We start from the raw sequence: 20,845 nt of genomic DNA, 5'->3' as shown, positions 1-20,845 counted from the left end.
TATTGTACATGCTGCAAGTCTGCAACCGGATATGGATAGAGTAAAATATAAATAGAAAAGGTATGCACTATATTTTAAGATTATAAGCAATATTTTGAAAATTACATTTGAAACTTTACATATTTCCGAGTGTTTTAAAATATATAGATTTCAAGGGAATAAATAGCAAGAGTGCATTATTAGTAATTTTAAAGTCTATTAGGAATTAATCAAGCAATCGTCCTTCATCCTCATGTGATTTGTAGAGTATTATCATAAACTTACAGTTACATTGCATGCACTACTCCCTACCTTCATTGCTATATACTTCCACACGTGCATTTTTTTGGAAATAGTTCAATCAAATGGGTTTTTTAAGAGAGTTTAGCATAAGATATTCAAGTGTTTTAAAGTCTTGAATTCGAGTTGTTTAAAGTCTTGATAATTCACATTGGCAACTCAGATGTACAGTAATACCAACAGCAGCGAGAGCGATGCTAGGTATCGGGCCAGACAGAAGCGAGCATAACCAGAGACGACGACGATCGAACAGAGGCGCTGACGAGTGAACAACAACGACTACAAAGGACAACCAGGGATGACGTGAGGGAGCAACACCAATAATGATGTTGAATGGTTTTATTAGGGCGAAAAAAGGTTGACGGAGGGCATGGTGTACCGCTGTACGAGAAGCTACAAAGGAGAATTATGGACGATGACAGAGGGCGGAGTGATGACAAAGCGTTGATGGCTCATGGTTGTTTAGTATTATATAATACTAGGTAGTATCCCGCGCTTCGCGCGGCCTGTTTTAAAATTTTATTATTATAATTGAAGAAAAATAACATAATTTATATATGACCTTTAATATTTTTAACTATAAATAAAAATAAATCAATTTTTCTCAAATTTAATTTTTTAGGTTTAACTTCAATGTTTTAAAATAAAATACATACCGTTTTAATTAAAACTAATAAGTGATAATTAATTATGCATGATCAATTGTTTATAAATTATTTTATGACCGATCAAATATCATATTAATTAAAATAAAATTTATTCGAATAATGCAACAATCAACATTAAGTTCTCAAATTATATCATTTCACTATACATTATGTTCTAAATCAATTAATATTTGTTCAAAATAATGTGAATATAATTTTATGTAATTTTTAGTTTTTTATGTATAACGTATGGTATTTATGTATCAAACATATAGAGTTCAAACTTAACTTATTCAAATGATTTCATTGTGTCTTACACGTGTTATGTGTCAAACATATTTATAAGAATTGCACCTTTTGTATTTTTAAACAACTATATATAAATGATGATTAAGAGTTTACTTGTAAATAAAATAGGTTAAACTTTCTTAAATAATATTTTTTGAGATTTAACTTCAAAGTATTTAGAAGATGACATATAAAATATTTAACTAAAAGTAATATTTAGCTAGTCATGATTAATATTTATACTCGACGTATACATATTTTAATTGAAGATATTAAAGAAAAATATAACGCTTTTTTCACTTTTCATGTCGTTTATAATACTATATTATTTTATAATCATTACTTTTGTCTTGATTATTAAAAGCACTCGCGATCAATGTGTATACTCGTTATCACACTATTTAAACCTATCAAAATCTCACATATATTCAGTTTTTCGCAATATATTTTTTTTTCATTTCCACGTAAAAACTTACTCCCTTTTAGTAGTTTTTTTAAGTTATGTTTTTAAGAAATACATTGACTCTTCTAAATATATTTTTCTTAGGATTTAATAGTTTAAGTTTTATAACTTTCTCAAACTGTCTTTTTACGTAAACATAAAACATTATGAGACACTCACTTTAATCATCTCTACAAATAAAAATATTTCAATAAATATAAAGAAAATGCGCACCAAAAAAAATATAATGAAAATTATACACAATTTGAAGCATTTTTCGCAATGAACGTAATTATTCACGTTTTAAAATTTATATCAAAATAATTTTTTAATAAATTTAGTATCAAATCACCATAATTATTTAATTTAATTTTATAATAAAATGTATTAAATTATAATATATTTTGCTGAGATTTATACAGCATTTATTATGTTTATATTTAATGTTCAGCTGTAATTAATACTTGTATTTAATGCTGGGTTGACACGTGGCGCATCCACAGCGTTTCAACCCAGTTATATATATATATATAAGATTAGGAAATATGATTATATTATAGTTAGGAGATATTATTCTTATTTATATTATATTTCCTAATATCTCTAATATTTAGGCCCTGTTCTTTTGGACTGAAATTGTCTGAACTGAACTGAACTGAACTGAACTTAATGGAGCTGAACTGAACTGAACTGAACTAATCTGAACTGAACTGAAATAATAATAAAAAGATTATTATTATTATTATTATTAAAATAATAATAATAAAAATAATAAATATTATAATAAAAATAATACCAATAATAATAATAAATATTATTATAATATTATTCATTAATACTAATAATATATTAATATAATCTAATAAGATATATAAAAAAATAAAATATTAATATAATAATAAATAAAGTTATAATAATAATAACTAGATTTGTGACCAGTGAAATTCACGGGTTTAACTGTTTTAGTTTTGATATTTTTATCGTACTGTTAATATTTGTTCGAGCAATTAGTTGTTGATCCATTTAAAAATATACAGTCTTGAAATTAGTTAGTTAATACCTTATTTCTTTGACAACTGTGGTTTATTTTTTTAAATCGAATCCTGCAAGTGACAATGTGGTAGCTACTAATTTTGAGAAACTTGACAACGTTGCAATGACAAAGACGACTCATTATATATACGTGTGTTTTACTCCGCAATATAATAAAGTGAGTTTTTTAAATATTAAAAGTTGAAACCATCCATATATAATAAATTCCGTATGGAAAAATTTTCAATGACGCCTTATATGGTTGTAAACTCAATACCTCAGTATAGTCATCTCCAAATTATTTTCAGACCTCTCCATCAACCCTCCCATAGAAATATCTTTGAAGTCTTATCACCTCGTGCATGCTTCAAATTTTATTACATCCGAAAAACATTTATTATATCGACAGAAAAATATTAGATACGATTCAACAGTATGGTCGGTATCTACTCCATATATTACGAATTAAATTTTCATTTCAATTGCTCAATAATCTAAAAAACTATATTCCCTAAATTCGAATTCTAAAAGGTTAATAAATTTTCTTAAGTTCCTTATTACTATTTCAAGAATTTGCTCCATCTTTTGTTATACTTATGTCCACGATCTTATATAAAAATAAAAATAGTATTAAAGACTATAAAATAATCTATTTCGATTTTGAAAAAAAAAACACATAAACTTAAAAATATACGGATTAGAATTTAGAAACCATACTATTTAATATTTATCTGAAGGTTCACTTTCGCTTCCTTTTAGTACATGCCTTGATAATAGTTCATATGAAATGAAAAAGAAAAATATATGTAAGAGAATATTATACTGATGAATACGAAAATACAAATTCAAATAGGTTGATCGGGAAAGCACAATAGTAAAATTACACTACAATATACGCTTAATAACAAATTTAAAGAAATATTATAAGATCTCTATTTTGAGGTCAACGATCATCGTATAATGATAAAAAAGAAGCATAAACCACTTTAAAAAGTAAAGTAAATTTTATAGAAAAACAATTAAAAGGTGGGAGTTGGAGAAAACTTAATTGCAAGAGGAAATGACATAACTAAAATTGTAACACCCCCATATCCAGAGGAGCCTTGACTAGGCCTTCCTTAGCATATAAGGGCGTTACCATCTCGGTTGCCCGAGGAAAGTAATTATCAAACGTCAATAAAAGAACTATTAAGTAATATTACAAGTGATTCAAACCAAAATACGATACAAGGTACAACTCAAAGACTACTCGCTATGACCATCATATCTCGTGAAGACTCCTCCCTGCCCGGACCTCAGCCATCAACAACATCAACACCTGCTAAGACCGACTGCTCACCATAAGGGATCACGGCAGACACATAACAAACAAACAACCACACAAGGTCAGTACTGAGATCAGATAAGACAACGGCAACTACAAACATCAATGCAAACAACACTACCAACCCCAAACGCATTCACCACAATCCAAACAACTCACACATCGATCGTCCACTTTGGACCCGACCACGTTAGTGGGGACCGCAGCCGTTCCACCTAAGCCCCGCTCATCATACCGAGCGATAACCCTGTCCATTAATGTGCACATCCCCTTCCGTGGCGGGTTCCACGAAGGGCGAAACTAGGGCGTGAAGCCACTCCCGCAAGTGACTCCACTCAGCCGAGAACGCATCTCGAGAACCAGAGACAACAGCCACAATCACAATCACAATCGTCACAATACAATCACGATACTAATCAATCACAATACAACCACACGACCGACACACTAGACCATCTACAGAAACTGAGTAGGCGAACCTACCTTTAAGCAACCGCAACCAATCCACGCCGACAGATAACATATCCAGCGACCAAGCAACGCCTATAACCACCATACAAATATCTATTACTAACAAGCAAACCCTAACTATAGAGACAAAGGCACGGATGATGATTATGACATACCTATTAGGGAGAAACTCAGCAAAAGACCGCTACCCGACTCAAGAGACGTTCTCCTAAGGCACAAGAATCTTCACAAAGGTTTCCATGAAGGTTTTGAGGTGAAGGGAAGGGAAAGAGGCGACTGAAAGATAGGAGGAAAGTGGCGGAAGTGATTTGCGGATTTAACAAAATGCGATATAAAACCCTCGCTGAAAACCCGGCACTCGATCGAGTACCCAACATACTCGATCGAGTGGCCCCCTACTCGATCGAGTACCCTAGCTACTCGATCGAGTAGCCCCTACTCTATCGAGTACCACTCTTAACACGCAGCTCAAACAGGTTTTGGCAAACTTTCCTAAGACTACTTCCGCCCCCAAGGTCGGTCAACGATGGTCAAAGGGTCCCTAAAAGGGCGGGTATTACAGTCTTCCCCCCTTAAAAAGAACTTCGTCCCCGAAGTTCACCTCACTCATCTCCCGCTCGAGACACGAGAACAACACGTCTTCACTCATCTTCCCGCTCAACCCATTACTCCCTGGAAATATCATTCCCCCCCCCCCCATGTCATCATCATCACCGTTTATACTTATATCTAATGACTTTTAATACTATCATGCAAGCTTAATCACAGTCAACCGTTATTTTATATATATATATATAAAACATCCAACTCGCAATGCGAATCGTCACCCACGATCTCCCAACATACAATAATTACTATCCAACCAACCATCAATCTAGAACATGTCTCATATCAATTTTCATGTGGTACCACTAATGCCACCATGTTACTTGGCAACGTGATTCAAATACGATCACACTCACTTTAAAGAACCAAAGAAAGTAAGTCGTTATACTTCAACACATTTTTTTTTTTTTTTTTTTTTTTTTTTGCAATACATGATACCAACAACATTATAAACAACTACCAACAACATTATAACAAGCAAAGCATTATTCAAAGGCAACCTTTTTATTTCGCGACATTACTCTTCCCCTCTAAAAAGGAACTTCGTCCCCGAAGTTCACCACTCAAATATCAACGCGTATTACTTATTATTTGTATCTTAACATTAAAGAAAACCATATTATTTGTTGTGGACATTACTCGCTAACTACATACTCGTTAAATTAGAAATCGTACCCAAGTCACCGGAATAACTAGTTACCGTTGACACACACGTTTAAAATGATATGCACAAATATAGGCGAAGTTACAACTCCGATAAATAGATCGTAGGGAGGCGTATGCAACGTTAAAGTACAAGAAACTATCGCTACTTCACTAGCTGTGACAAATACGCTTATGATCTTCAAGCACGACTTCCCACATATGAATTTAACAGTTCAAAGGTGTTACTACGCACTAATAACCACATTAAACATTAAAATTGCCGTTATAAAACAATTGAACATTTTTAATTTTCAAAAACCTCCTCATAATAACATGCTACTCGATCGAGTAACTAGCGGTACTCGATCGAGTGCCATGCTACTCGATCGAGTGTCTTGGCTACTCGATCGAGTGGCCTACAGGTCAGAAACTTTTTCTCATTTCATCCTGTAGCTACTCGATAGAGTACGGGGTGCTCTGTCGAGTACCTACAGGCCAATTCCTCATAAAACCTGTCACGAGTTAACACCCATGCGCATATTTGTCATATAAAACCGAGTCGGGACGACTCCCCGACTTCTAATATCCTGCAACCAGTTAGAATATCAAATCCGGCCTTATGGCCAATCATACAAATCCAACTAAGTCTCAATAATAAAAGGAAACAACTACCAAAGTCTAACAACAATATCACCATCTAACATCAACTACTATCAACAAAGATAAGAACGAGGAGTATCACTCCTCCTGCTGCTGCTGCTCGAACATCACCTCATCATTACCACCACCACCTCCGGCCATGCCCGCACCTGATGAACCCACTCCCGCATCACCTCCTGCTCCTGCTCCCGGGCCCACGTACCATGGAGTCAAGCCACCGTAAGGGAAGGACTGAGGTGCCCCCCACGTCGACTGGTCCACCCCGTAGGAATGGAAAACCCCTGTGTAGTCCCCGACTCCACTCCACCAAATCGGGTGGGGTCCCTCGGTCCCCTATCCCCCGAGTGTACGCCATCTCGTGCATGTTCCCGAGTGTCGAGTAGATGACACTCTCTCCGCCAAGTAGCTGGATCGCGTCTCCGGAGTGTCGAGGTAAGGGTAGCATGGGAAAGACTGCTGCTGCTATGGTGCTACTGGCTGTGGCCTAGTCTCCGAGGCCCTCTCCCTCACTCGACGGGGTCCCCTCACCATTCTAGGTCTCTCTACCACCTGAACTCCCGCATTCTCGCCCTTCGTCGGCTCCGGCATCTCCTCAAGGATGGTGCCGTCGATGAGATAGGTCAGTAGTCAAGCAAGGGTCCGTCATCATCCTCCTCCCCCTCGTCACCGGAGTCCACCGTCACTACTGTCGGCTCCAAGGGCTCCGTGGGTGGGAGGTGCTCAGGAGCTGGAATCTTCATCCAGCTCATCCCATACACCCTCCATGCTAGGCTACCGTCAGCCAAGGTCCTCAACCATTTCAGGTCGAGATAGTATTCACGATCCATGGTAGGCACTGGAGTAGCTAGAGGCACGTACGCCGAAGAAGCCTCAAAGGAGGTTAGCTTTTCAGCTAACCGAGTGGCAATGGCACCACAACTCAGTACCGGAAGAGGAAGAAGCCATCAAGGCAAGGGCAAAGACAAACTATAGAAGGAGCATTAAAGACCACTTTCCTGGCCCGCTCCGGGTTGAGGTACGACATCAAAAGTAAGACCTCATGGTTATTCAATTTACTGATATCCTTTCGGTCATAGAGGAGGTTCGAGAGAGAACGGAGAAAGATCCTCAAGGTAATATCTTTGAACATCATTAATCGATGTTGCTCGAGGTAGGAGCTTGCTTCCCGGTCAAGCAAGGCATTAGGCGGCGACGCCGCACTCACCGGAATGTCGGTGATGGAGTCCTTGGGAGGCTTAGCCAACCCAAGGTGAGAGGCAAACAGTCCATAGTCAACAAAAACTGGTATTCATCAATCTAAACTCAACTCATGATCGACCCGTGGGTCATAGATAAAAGAGCTCAGGAACTCCAAGGTAAGAAAAGGGTAAGTATGCTTCCTCAGCCTATACAAACCCGTAAAACCCAAGGTCTCGAATATGTGACGGACATCCGTCTCTATTTCCAACTCCTCTAACACACTGGTGTCTATACACTTTGTAGGTCTCATTTTGCGTTTTTGTAAGGCTACAAAACGCTCCCTTTGCTTGAAGTCAACAAAAACAACTGTGGGGTATTCGGGGACTGCGGGTACCACAGGTCCACTTCCTTCCCCTAGCTCAGGGGGTTACCCCTCCCCGTTTACTTTGGCGGGTTCCAAGGTTCAGATCCGAGATCTCGCTTTAGGTATAAGTTCAAACAATTTGTATAAAACATGTAGGCATATACTTCATACAATTTGAGTTCTATATACTTAGCAAGTTCACTAACTCATCAACCAGTTCCATATTTGTAGCACATAAATCATGCCATTAAACTTAGATGCTCAGCTAGGTACACACATTTCATTAATAGTTTCCTCAATTTTAACATATAGTCTCAGTTTGTAGCCACTTATAAACCGCAATTATGAAAATTTGGCATGTGAACACATATACTCAGCAATTCGATTATCTTAGCATGCTTCTAAAGGTCGTTCCATCTACATTGTTAGTTACATGTTACTAATTCAAGAGAAAGAATAATTTATGGCATATCATCATCACTTTCATATTATGTTCAACAACTCAACTAAAATTTTCAGACGGTCTTTACAGCTGAGACAATTTTGGCATATTTTCATCAATCATCGATTCTATTAGCATAATGAAGTTCAACTCATGCTTATACTGTCAATTACAACATCAATTTTTCAGTTATAAATCACGAATTTCCATTTGAGGCACTTTTAAGACGGAGTTTTAAGGCACCTTTCTAAGGTAAAATCACCAAAATCTATCCTCCAACATGATATAAACAATACTTAAGGCTCAATTCTACCATCTAACCATTGTAAATCAACCAAAAATCGATTTCAATTTTGGAAACCCTAGAAATTTCGGGCTCATCTTTGCAATTTCTAATCTAATTTACAGCAATTAGTCACCAACAAACATGGAAAGGAGGCATGTGAATCATATTTCAACTATCAAAAGCAACTACCTACTCATGTAAATCAAAAATTTCAGATTATTACACTATTTTAACACATTCAAAGCAATAACCATGTACATTAGGAAGAATAGCATACCTTGATTGATGAACAAAGTAGAGAAACGAAATCAAACTAAGAAATTAACCCCAAGATTCACTACTAACCCAAAAGAAAGAGAGGATTTGAGAGGAATTAAGGAATAGAGAGTGATTTAGGTGTAGGTGTGTCGAAATATAGAGGAATAAGAAGAAGAAATAGAAAGATTAGGGGTTTTAAGAAAACCCGTAGAATTCGCTGCACAGTAACCTACTCGATCGAGTGCCTTGGGTACTCGATCGAGTACCACCCTACTCGATCGAGTAGGAGCTAAATCATCGAGTAACTGCAGGAATTTTCCCACATCCCGTCATCATAGCTCCCTAATTAGATCGAGTGAGGTCTACTCGGTCAAGTAAGCACTTGCACTCGGTCAAATATAGTTAAGTACTCGATCAAGTACGAAGTAACCTGAAGATTCCTGCAAAAACAACACCGCGTGTCGATTCCAACTAAGTTCGGAATTCGGCACTCATTATCAAGTTCATTCACGCATTACTATTATTAACAAAGCCTACTATATTGTCAAACAAATGAAGTTTATTCCACTTACGCTACACCCATTACCCTACTCGGTTTACCTACTACCGAATCTTCCATAAACATAATCACGTCATCGTATTACATTTAAGCTTACTTTATATATTACTACTAAATTGAAACATTTAAATTAACATTAGTTCATTCTTTCATTTGACATGTAATTGCATAATTTCCATAATAAATGAATCTATCGCTTCTCGCATAAATGCATACTTTTAAACAACTTATTCGATCATGTCCTACATTCTATCATAAGCAATTCACCTTGCACGAATCAACTATTACGCAGCGGAAAAAAAAATTTCGATCATCCTATAAGGCAATAACGCATTACCATATGCTATGTCTCGAATTATAACTCACTATACTATAATTATCATCATAGCAGCTACATAAACTTTCGTCTCATATCTCATAACCATCATATAAGCTCACTAATCATCCAACGAGCTTCAATAATCTCATCAATAATTACCATACTCGGCCCAAACATTACTATCACACCTCTATTAATTCTAACAAAGACTTAACCGGAGGTAGCTCCGGCACAATTAACATACATAGCACACATAGACACACGGACTCCACATTCCCATCCCATGTGACTGGCTTAAGTGTCATGGGGCCAAGATTTTGAAATGAGGGCGCCTACTCACCCAAAATCTAGCATCAGCCGGGGCTCCCATTTCACATACACCAGGTTCATTTTATTAGACTCTCTACGTTCATTATGTTCATTGGTTACAGGTTCCAAAATCGTCGCTCTGATACCACTTTGTAACACCCCCATATCCAGAGGAGCCTTGACTAGGCCTTCCTTAGCATATAAGGGCGTTACCATCTCGGTTGCCCGAGGAAAGTAATTATCAAACGTCAATAAAAGAACTATTAAGTAATATTACAAGTGATTCAAACCAAAATACGATACAAGGTACAACTCAAAGACTACTCGCTATGACCATCATATCTCGTGAAGACTCCTCCCTGCCCGGACCTCAGCCATCAACAACATCAACACCTGCTAAGACCGACTGCTCACCATAAGGGATCACGGCGGACACACATAACAAACAAACAACCACACAAGGTCGATCATCGAGATCAGATAAGACAACGACAACTACAAACATCAATGCAAACAACACTACCAACCCCAAACGCATTCACCACAATCCAAACAACTCACATCGATCGTCCACCGGACCCGACCACGCGGTGGGGGACCGCAGCCGTTCCTACCTAAGCCCCGCTCATCATACCGAGCGATAACCCTGTCCATTAATGTGCACATCCCCTTCCGTGGCGGGTTCCACGAAGGGCGAAACTAGGGCGTGAAGCCACTCCCGCAAGTGACTCCACTCAACCGAGAACGCATCTCGAGAACCAGAGACAACAGCCACAATCACAATCACAATCGTCACAATACAATCACGATACTAATCAATCACAATACAACCACACGACCGACACACTAGACCATCTACAGAAACTGAGTAGGCGAACCTACCTTTAAGCAACTGCAACCAATCCACGCCGACAGATAACATATCCAGCGACCAAGCAACGCCTATAACCACCATACAAATATCTATTACTAACAAGCAAACCCTAACTATAGAGACAAAGGCACGGATGATGATTATGACATACCTATTAGGGAGAAACTCAGCAAAAGACCGCTACCCGACTCAAGAGACGTTCTCCTAAGGCACAAGAATCTTCACAAAGGTTTCCATGGAGGTTTTGAGGTGAAGGGAAGGGAAAGAGGCGACTGAAAGATAGGAGGAAAGTGGCGGAAGTGATTTGCGGATTTAACAAAACGCGATATAAAACCCTCGCTGAAAACCCGGCACTCGATCGAGTACCCAACATACTCGATCGAGTGGCCCCCTACTCGATCGAGTACCCTAGCTACTCGATCGAGTAGCCCCTACTCTATCGAGTACCACTCTTAACACGCAGCTCAAACAGGTTTTGGCATACTTTCCTAAGACTACTTCCGCCCCCAAGGTCGGTCAACGATGGTCAAAGGGTCCCTAAAAGGGCGGGTATTACAAAAATGATTAATTATTGTCACGATGGTTCAAAAAGTAAATTGTGAAATTTTAAAGATTTTTCATTCAATTATTTGTACTTATTTATTTACCATTAATTATGAGAGTAGTTTTTTTTTTTTTTTTAGGAAATTATGAGAGTAAGTTTTATGTATTATTCCTGTCTTGACAAAAAAACACATAAACTTAAAAAAACATACGAAGTAGAATTTAGAAATCATACTATTTAATATTTACCTGAAGGGTCACTTTCGCTTCCTTTTATTATATGCCTTGATAATAGTTCATATAAAATGAAAAAGAAAAATATATGTTAGAGATAAATACTCGTGAATACAAAAATACAAATTCAAATAGGTTGATAACGAAAGTATTATAGTAAAATTACACCGCAATATACGTTTCATAACAAATTAAAAGAAATATTATAAGACTTCTATTTTGAGATCAACAATCATCTATTACTTATCAGTTTATACCTTACGTTTTTTTACCTTTAATTTTACCTCAGTTTCGTGCCTTTTGTATTTCTTCCCTCTTCAGATTACCCACGTGATAGTTTGCCTTATTTGCATTCATATACGTTTCATGGTTCTTTAAAGTTATATAGAAAATACATTGAATAAAAGATAAAACATCAACCTGGCAAAAACATGACAAACGAATCAAAACATTGTCACATGTAAGTCACTTAAATTAAACCAACTGACAAACATGAATTCAAATATAAAGCAAACTGGAAGCTTTTCCTCCTGTTCACTTGTGAGAATCTATGTGGATGCAAGCTGGAAAGTCTCTGGACTTGTCGGCTTTGGGTGGGTTGTTTTTGAGTCTGGTGGGGGGGATTTGTTTTGAGGCTTGTGTGCGCGGCAGCGCTGAATCGCCTCTTCAAGCGGAAGCCCTGGGAATCAAGCATGCTGTTACTTGGGCTAATCGTGCGGGTATCCTTCATCTGGAGTTTTCCTCCGACTGCCTTCAACTTTTGTCGCAATGGATGGGGACTGAAAGCACTCACCATCAAGTCAAAGGAATCATGGAGGACATTACTTTTATCTCTTCCTCTTTTCATTGTCTATGTTTTAGCTATGTATGCAGGACTCGGAACAGCAAGGCTCATGGCTTGACTAAGCAAGCCATGAGAATGCATTAAGAACCTTTCTTTTCAACTGCCAAAAAAAAAAAAAATATATAAAGCAAACGATTCATAAAACCAACAACATAACAAATTAAAATATACTTTATTGGACACAACAAAGAAAGAATGAAAGAAAGAACAACAACAACAACAACAACAACGATGGGGCATATTCTCTGACCCTTGACCAAGTCAACATATTGAGCAAGGTCAAAGATATCCACAAAGAAGTCAACGACTTAGACAAATTTAACCGACGCGACTGTCGGCATGTCTCTTGTGCCTCGGCTAGGACAACTAGCCAGCCGGGGCACATATCCGCGAACTCATATCCAAGACCCCTCGGCGGCGAGTCAACAGGGCCCGCCAGCCTGCCATGGGTCCCTCGGCCGAGGGTAGATCAGTCTTTCCACCTGCTAGCCACTTGGCCACTACGTGACAAAAGGTGAAAGTCTATAAATACTCCTCAACCCTCATTGAGGAAAGGATCCGAAAAATAACCTAAACACCTCATAATCTGGTAATATCTTCCTTATCTCTCTACAATACACCACTTCGCCAAGTAACATACGACTTAATCCTTTTAAGTTTACTGACTTGAGCGTCGGAGTGAGTTCGCTCGGTACAAAGCCGAGCCCTCAGTTTGTTCATTGTTTCAGGAGACCGAAAGGAGGATTCAATCAAAGACGTCATTCTACAAGCACGGGTGGTAACAAGTAACTGCTCTGGAATTACACCCGGAACAACAACAACAACAACAACAACAACAACAACAACAACAATAATAATAATAATAATACTCGACAATAATACTCAATATAATCAAATAAATAAATTAAACCATAAAATATAATCCGCAACTTAGAAACTCATGACAAATGGTCATATTTTAAATAAATAAAAGTGAATAGAAACTATTATAAGTATTGTAGGTTTTATAGTCATTACACAACCATAAATTCTCATATTTGAATTTAACTTTTAATTTATTTTGTGGTATTATTAAATTAGATAATTGATTGCCGAGGACCTCAAGAGATGAATTAAATAGGACAAAATGCAAATGAAAATTACGGGTGTTGAGTAATATAAGGAGTTTTAATAAAATTATTAAATATTATATTACAAAAATTAATTAAATAGGAAAAACTTTTAATTAATTTGGTATGTGTTAAGTATTATAAAGAGTTTTAATCAATTTATTACCATGTTTAAATAAAAGAAATTAAATAGTAAAATGTTAATAATGGTGGGTGTTCAATAATATGAAGAGGTTTAATTAATTTATTAACAGGTTTTATTACAAAATTTGTAAAAATAATGAATTAAATAAGAAAATGTTACTAATGGTGAATGTTTAGTAATATGAAGATGTTTAATTAATTCCTTAACAAGTTTTATTACAAAAAATTCAATTAAAATATCAATTTTAATTATAAATTATGAAATTTATTTCCATGTTTTATTACAAAAATTTCAATTAAAATATCAATATCAATTATAAATTACGAAATTTGATGTAAATTTTTAAGGGTTATATAAATTTTGGAAGACAATATATTTAATATACAAAACTAATTTAAGAATAATGATAATATCCTTTAATATTATAGAAATAAGAGAATATTTTTAATTTATAGATAGATGATTTAAATTAATGTCATGTAATATTAAATTGATAATCCATGTCACCTTAAAAATATGCAACATCACATTTAAATATGCCACGTCACATTAAATTTTAATCTAGGTAGCTTTTTGGATCCTACGTGGGTTTGTCTACGTGGCGTTTATTTCTCATTTTAGGGTAGCTTTTTAATTATATTTTATAGATATATTAGTAATATAAATGATAACATTAATAATAATAATATAATATATTAATAATAATAACTAAAAAATAAATAATAATAATAATAATAATATAATAATAATAATAATAGGTCTAATATAATAACTTATTATCATAATAATATTAAATATAATAATAATAATAAATATGTGATTAATAATATTAATAATGAGTATATTAATAAAATAATAAATAATAAATAATAACTTATTAATATAATAATATTAAATATAATAATAATAATAATAAATATGTTATGAATGATATTAATAATAATAAATATATTAATAAAATAATAAATATAATATAATAATAATAATAATAATAATAATAATAATGATAATGATAATAATAATAATAATAATAATAAATGTATTAAATATAAATATAATAATATAAACAATACGAATTAATTATTAATAAATATAATAGTAATATAATAAATATAAAAATAATATAATAATAATAATAATAACAATAGTAAATACATTAATATAAAAATAATAAGAAGAATATTAATAAGAATAATAATAGTAATGTGGAAATAAACTGAACTGAACTGAACTGAACTGAATGGAGCTGAACTGAACTGAACTGATTAGAACTGAAATTAAGTTCAAAAGAACAGGGCCTTAGTGTTTGAAAGAGGGAAGAAGTGTATTGGGCAAGTTGGCTTAAACAAGTTAATAGCGTGAGAGGTAGGAATGGTTAGTAATACATAACCGTTCGCTTTATGGTTAATTACACATATTATACTCCGTATTTATTAGCATATCTAATAACGGAATATACCAATACAGTTAGTAATACGGAACAATTAGTTTCATATAGTATAGATGTTTTCGAATGTTTAAAACATTACTGATCTTTGATAATTATAATCGACAACAAAGAGAACGGTTAGTTTCTTATAAAATGTTTTCGGATGTTTAAAATCCATTGGTGTCTAAGGTCCAATAAGTAAACAAATAGGAAATACGTGAGTACGCTAACAATATCAAACTACTTCGTTTATTCCACTCCAATAATAATTAATAAACGTAAATTTCGGATGGACGGAATGTGTTTTAATCGCGCTACCTTTTTTCCGAGCGATTACAGAAAGTCCAAAGTTTATACACTACTCTAAGGAAATAAATTAATGCAAATTTATAAGATAAAAAATAGTTTGGTATCCCTATAACAATTTTTTTTTTTTTTTTGGCAACGATAAAGAAAGGTTCCTTACATAGTGCGTAGCCGACTCTCGGAGCCGGACTTTATTATTACATAATCTGAAACATAAATTAAACTAAGAATGGGGTTAGCAAAAAGAAAAGGCTTCTTGAGGGGACGATCTGAGTTTGCCAAATGAGCGAAATCTTCTTTTCTCTTCTTTGTGAATTGGGCTTCAGAAGAGTACCTGCAACAAGACACACTTAAGCCTCGAGGACGTAGAGATTTACGGGAGAAAGACCTACTTGTAGAGCAAGTAGATACATTGTGTCTCGGAGATTCATCCTCTTGGCTATGATTCTTCTTGAAATTAATAATTCTCTTAGTCTCATTCACTTGGCGATTAGAAGGATACCTGCAAAATATACCTGAGGGGTACCTGCAAAGCCTACGTGTAAGCGAGGCACGTGACAGTTTACCAAACGAAGGAAACTTGCACTTCTTAGGTCCAGCTGAAAAAAGAAAGAATGACTGATGTTCACTTGGATCTTTATGGGCTTGGAAGCTAGTAGAGGCGTTGGCCGTGTCATTCGTTAAAGAAACGGGTAAGCAGAAATTAGGGGCGACAACTGCAGGGTCTCCTTGGAGGATAGGAGTACTCGAAGAAGATAAGATGTCACAAATAGAGAATGAACTCGAGTTTACACCACCAATAGAGGACTCCCTCGAATTAATACCATGAATCCCAGTGATGGCTCCTGAACAAGAAACTGTGTCTTCATTTCCCACCACCATCTTCGGTTTCCGCTTTTTAGAACGTCTCCTCCTCTTCTTTCTCTTATAACGATCTATTGTAATTCCTCCCTCCTTTGTGACCTTGGTATTAAGGATCTGAATTGTCATAGTAGACAAGTCTTTTTTATTGTAAAAGCTCACCTTACTACCTTGAAGCATTTTTTGATAAGCTTGTCCGGAGATCCTTAGTCTTGAATTTCCTCTACCCTTTCTTGAGAACTCAAGAACCGAGTTTGTAGGAATATGCTCATTATCACCTATTGGAGAGTCATTGTGATTGTGTTCCAAATCAAAATTAGGAGAAGAATTTTCTTCGAGATTTATAAGAAGGCCATCATCCGTAATACAAGCATCCATGACAGTGGAGTCAGAAAGTGGAGTAACGCAAGAGCCACAAGAAGACTCCTCCGAAGACTCCTCCTTATCGTTAACTGTGGTGTCCCCAGTATTATCATTAAGGATATATCTTTTACATTCCATAGCCACCTCACATACCAACTGGTCCTCAGTACTTCTCTTCCCATTATGATTAATAGCCAGTAGATTCTTGACAACATTCAGTTCTCTAAGGATATCTTTATTCTTAGGCTCAAGCATTGACGCAGTTTCAATATCAGTTTGCGCTTCCATGAGCATATTAGTCTTCATACAAGCTACAGCTCTACGAAATAGAGCCTTAGCATTTTTAGGGTAAGACGACAAAACCAAAGAGCAGAAGTTTATAGCCACCTCATACTCATGGAGCTTATTAGCGCAAGCCGCTAAATTCAAATTTAAAGAAATTGCTAATTGCGAGACAGATTCAACGTCATAGTCTTCCATAGATTCCAAACCAAACATAAGAGTCGACATGCCATTTCATAGCAGCCGCCAGCAGAGTCAAACAGATTTTGCTTAAAGAAGTAATTGCCCCTTTCCTTAAGGAATTTAACCTTAATCAAATGGGTTTCTTCCATCGGTAAGAAAGAACTAAACAATGACCAGTCATCCTCCTTAAAGTCACCATTTCCATGAGCAACAACAAAATGCTTTAGGAAAATTTTATCTATAGAAATGGTAGCCATAACTTTTCACAAAGCAACCCCAACTCGAAAAGCTAAGATAGAACACCTTTAAGAGGTAAAAACTAATTCAAATACTCTTCTAAGAGTATATTATTTTGAGAAATCCAAAAAACAGAGGAAAAAACTTAAACAGCAAGAGCACCGGACAAATGTTCTCACAATACTACAAAACCCACCACACCTGACCCGAACCCTCACCACCGTATAATCCCATCCTGAGTCCACCCAAAAACCACTCTTCTAAAAAATAACCAGACTACCAACACCCAATCAACCAGCAAACATCACCCGAAACTCTTCAACACCAACCTCGGACGAGAACAACGCCGAAAAAAGACCAAATTCACCATCAAAACCAGACAGCCACCCCCGTCAAAAAAAGAGTACCCGGACTACTCAAAATCAAGATAAAAAGGATCCAAAAAACAATGAAGAACGCGGTAAAATACTCCGATTTTCTTATAGGGTAAGCTCACAGAACATCGCCTAAATAAAACTAGATAGACGAGCAAGAGAACCTTTAGCATCGGGGAAAGAAAATACCTGGGTAATTATAAAAAGCTTAAATTGAAGCCATTGACGACTCAACGAAGAAATCATTTCTGATTTCAAGAAACATCATTGAAATGAGTCAATCAATGCACCCAAAAATCAAACTCTATCGTCAAATAAAACAAAGCCATATTGATGTGTGAAAGGTGAGATTGTGAAAAAATTGAGAAAAAAACAATTTTTGACAGCAACTCGACAAGACCAACCACAGCCCAAGCTGAGAAGAGAATGGACGAAGAAGAGAATGGTGAGCCGCAGCAGCCAACGACCACAATCAAGCGTGAAGACCGATTGAACCACGAAGGGACCAATGGAAGGCATAAAAAAGATAATGGGTGTAAGAAAAACTGGCTAATCTAGTTAATTAGAGAAGAGTGAACGATCGCCGGAGATTGGCCATTGAAAGACGGCCCCATCTCCGGCGATAGGGTGAGCCTCAAGATGGACGGTGGGCGGACGGGCGTTGTGGCAGTGTCAAAAATGGATTTTTAGGGTTGTGGATTTGGGGTTTTTTTTGCTTTCTCTCTCTTCGCACTGCTTCAATATCCCTATAACAATGAAACTGAAATAAAGCTCGGAATGCAGTTACAACTTACATGATGAGCTTTAGAATTATGAACAGTGTACCATATTCCACTTTTGAAAAATAATTTTACTTCTTAGTATGATCGTTAATTTAGAGCCGCAAACAATGGCATAACCCGAATTGAAAATACGATATAAAAGACTCGGAGCCAATGAATATGGATTGAGGTTATTGACCCATTTATATTACAAACATGACACGAGATTTAGTATGGCCAGGTTTTGGTTGAGCATTGTAAATACGAACCAGACAAGAATGACCAATTTACTAAATTTATCCTAAATTGGTCATTCTAGAATTGTACTAATTATTTTTACGAACAATTAATTTTAACTATTCAAGTGCTTTTAGTGAATTAGAAATGTATTAATTAAGATTAGTAATTTAGTTAATTTAAAATTGGAGTTCGCATCAGGCCTCTTTGTAAAAGATGGGAGTTGGGATTTGTAGTAGTTAGTTTATATCTTCGCGTTCAATGGTGGTTCAAGAGACAAAAAATTACAAGTGGCCCGTGCATCGCACGGGCATTAAATCTAGTACATGTATATAAAGCAGAAACTTTTCGAGCGATATTAGAGAGTCCAACTTTTTTAGAATTCTTATTCCTATTATTTTAAAGTAAATTTTAATAAAACTATCCTACAAAGAGTAGATTTCGAAACAAAATTCCTATTCCTATTATTTTAAAGTAAATTTTAATAAAACTATCCTGAAAAGAGTAGATTTCGAAACAAATTTAATAAAATTATCCTAACAAAAGTAGATCAAATATATTTTAATTAAATTATCCTAATATAAGTAGATTAAAATTATCAAATAGATAACAAACATTTATAATAGTTCAAGTTATCGTTTTTATTTTTTCCCCACTTATAGTTTCATACTTTTATAGTTTGTATTCTCGCATCAAAATTCAAGAAGCTGCAGATAAATAATGAATTTATTTGATAAAATGTTATGTTAAGATGGTGAAGTGTAATCTTACGTTGTTACACGAAATATAAGCTACGGTTCCATCATAAATGTCTCCATATACATTCAAGCAATCAATACATATAAAACTATTCACTAATTTATATATGTTACTATCATTGTTTCATTAATTTACTATGTATAAGAATGCGGAGATCATTGGATGGAGGAACTAAACAGAAAAGAAGTAAAGTACAATTGGCGGTTTGGACAACTCAAATCTTTTGTGTAACAATGGAGCAACTCATAGTATATACTATTCATATGATGACGTGGTGATCAGTTGTAGACTCACACATTAGTCAAGATTTTTTTTTTTTTTTTTTTTTTTGAGAAAAGATCATTATCATTAATAAAAATTCATACGACATCTACAACATATGCCAAGCTCAATCGGATACAAATCGATTACAACAGGAAATAAATTCTTGTTCAAAGAATGAAATACTGCAACAGAGTCTCTATTATCGATTCGCCGCAAAAAGCTTTCATCCATAAGAGGGTCTCTGAATCTTCCTTGACGAGTATCCATTTCTTCTGACGTGATTGATTGTAGCTATGAATCGGACAAAATATGTAAAACCATATAACGATCTATAACAACGCTCATCTTCTGCTGACTTATTAGAAAACTGCAAACAAACCAGAAAACGAAAGCTCTCAAACTGAGAGAAGGACACCACCAATAGACGGGGACAGAGCCCTCATAAAGAGAGACTAAACAAAACCGAAAGCGGAAATTAAACAAAAACATAAAGGAAACAAAGCGGAACACAGGAAAAAAACGGAAGCCACCGCCTCCCTACCAACCCACAACACCGCCAGATCCAAGCACCACCCTGCCACACCACCTCAACAAACTCGTCCGATAAGACCCGAACAACCCACATACACTACGCAGACCCGTACGATCCAGAACCGGGTGTGGGTAAGAAAGGGGAGGAGGGTTAATCGGAAGAGAGGAGACGGGTCGCCGGAGAAAGGTCTTGAGAGACCCCATCCCCGGCGACATGGTAGGGGGTTGATGGGTGGCGGTGGGAGGAAGGAGGAGAACAGCGGCAACAAAGGGGGAGGATTTAGGGTTTTGTTTTTTAGAGAGAAGGAGGATTTAGAATTGCTGAGTTAAGCTGCCAAAAGTTTTAGTCTAAATTTTGAATAAGTGTAATTTTGAAAGAGTCCTAATAATTTAGACTAC

Source organism: Silene latifolia, chromosome 2, assembly GCF_048544455.1.
Source record: "Silene latifolia isolate original U9 population chromosome 2, ASM4854445v1, whole genome shotgun sequence".
Classification (NCBI taxonomy): Eukaryota; Viridiplantae; Streptophyta; class Magnoliopsida; order Caryophyllales; family Caryophyllaceae; genus Silene; species Silene latifolia.
This window is presented reverse-complemented; position numbering follows the sequence as displayed.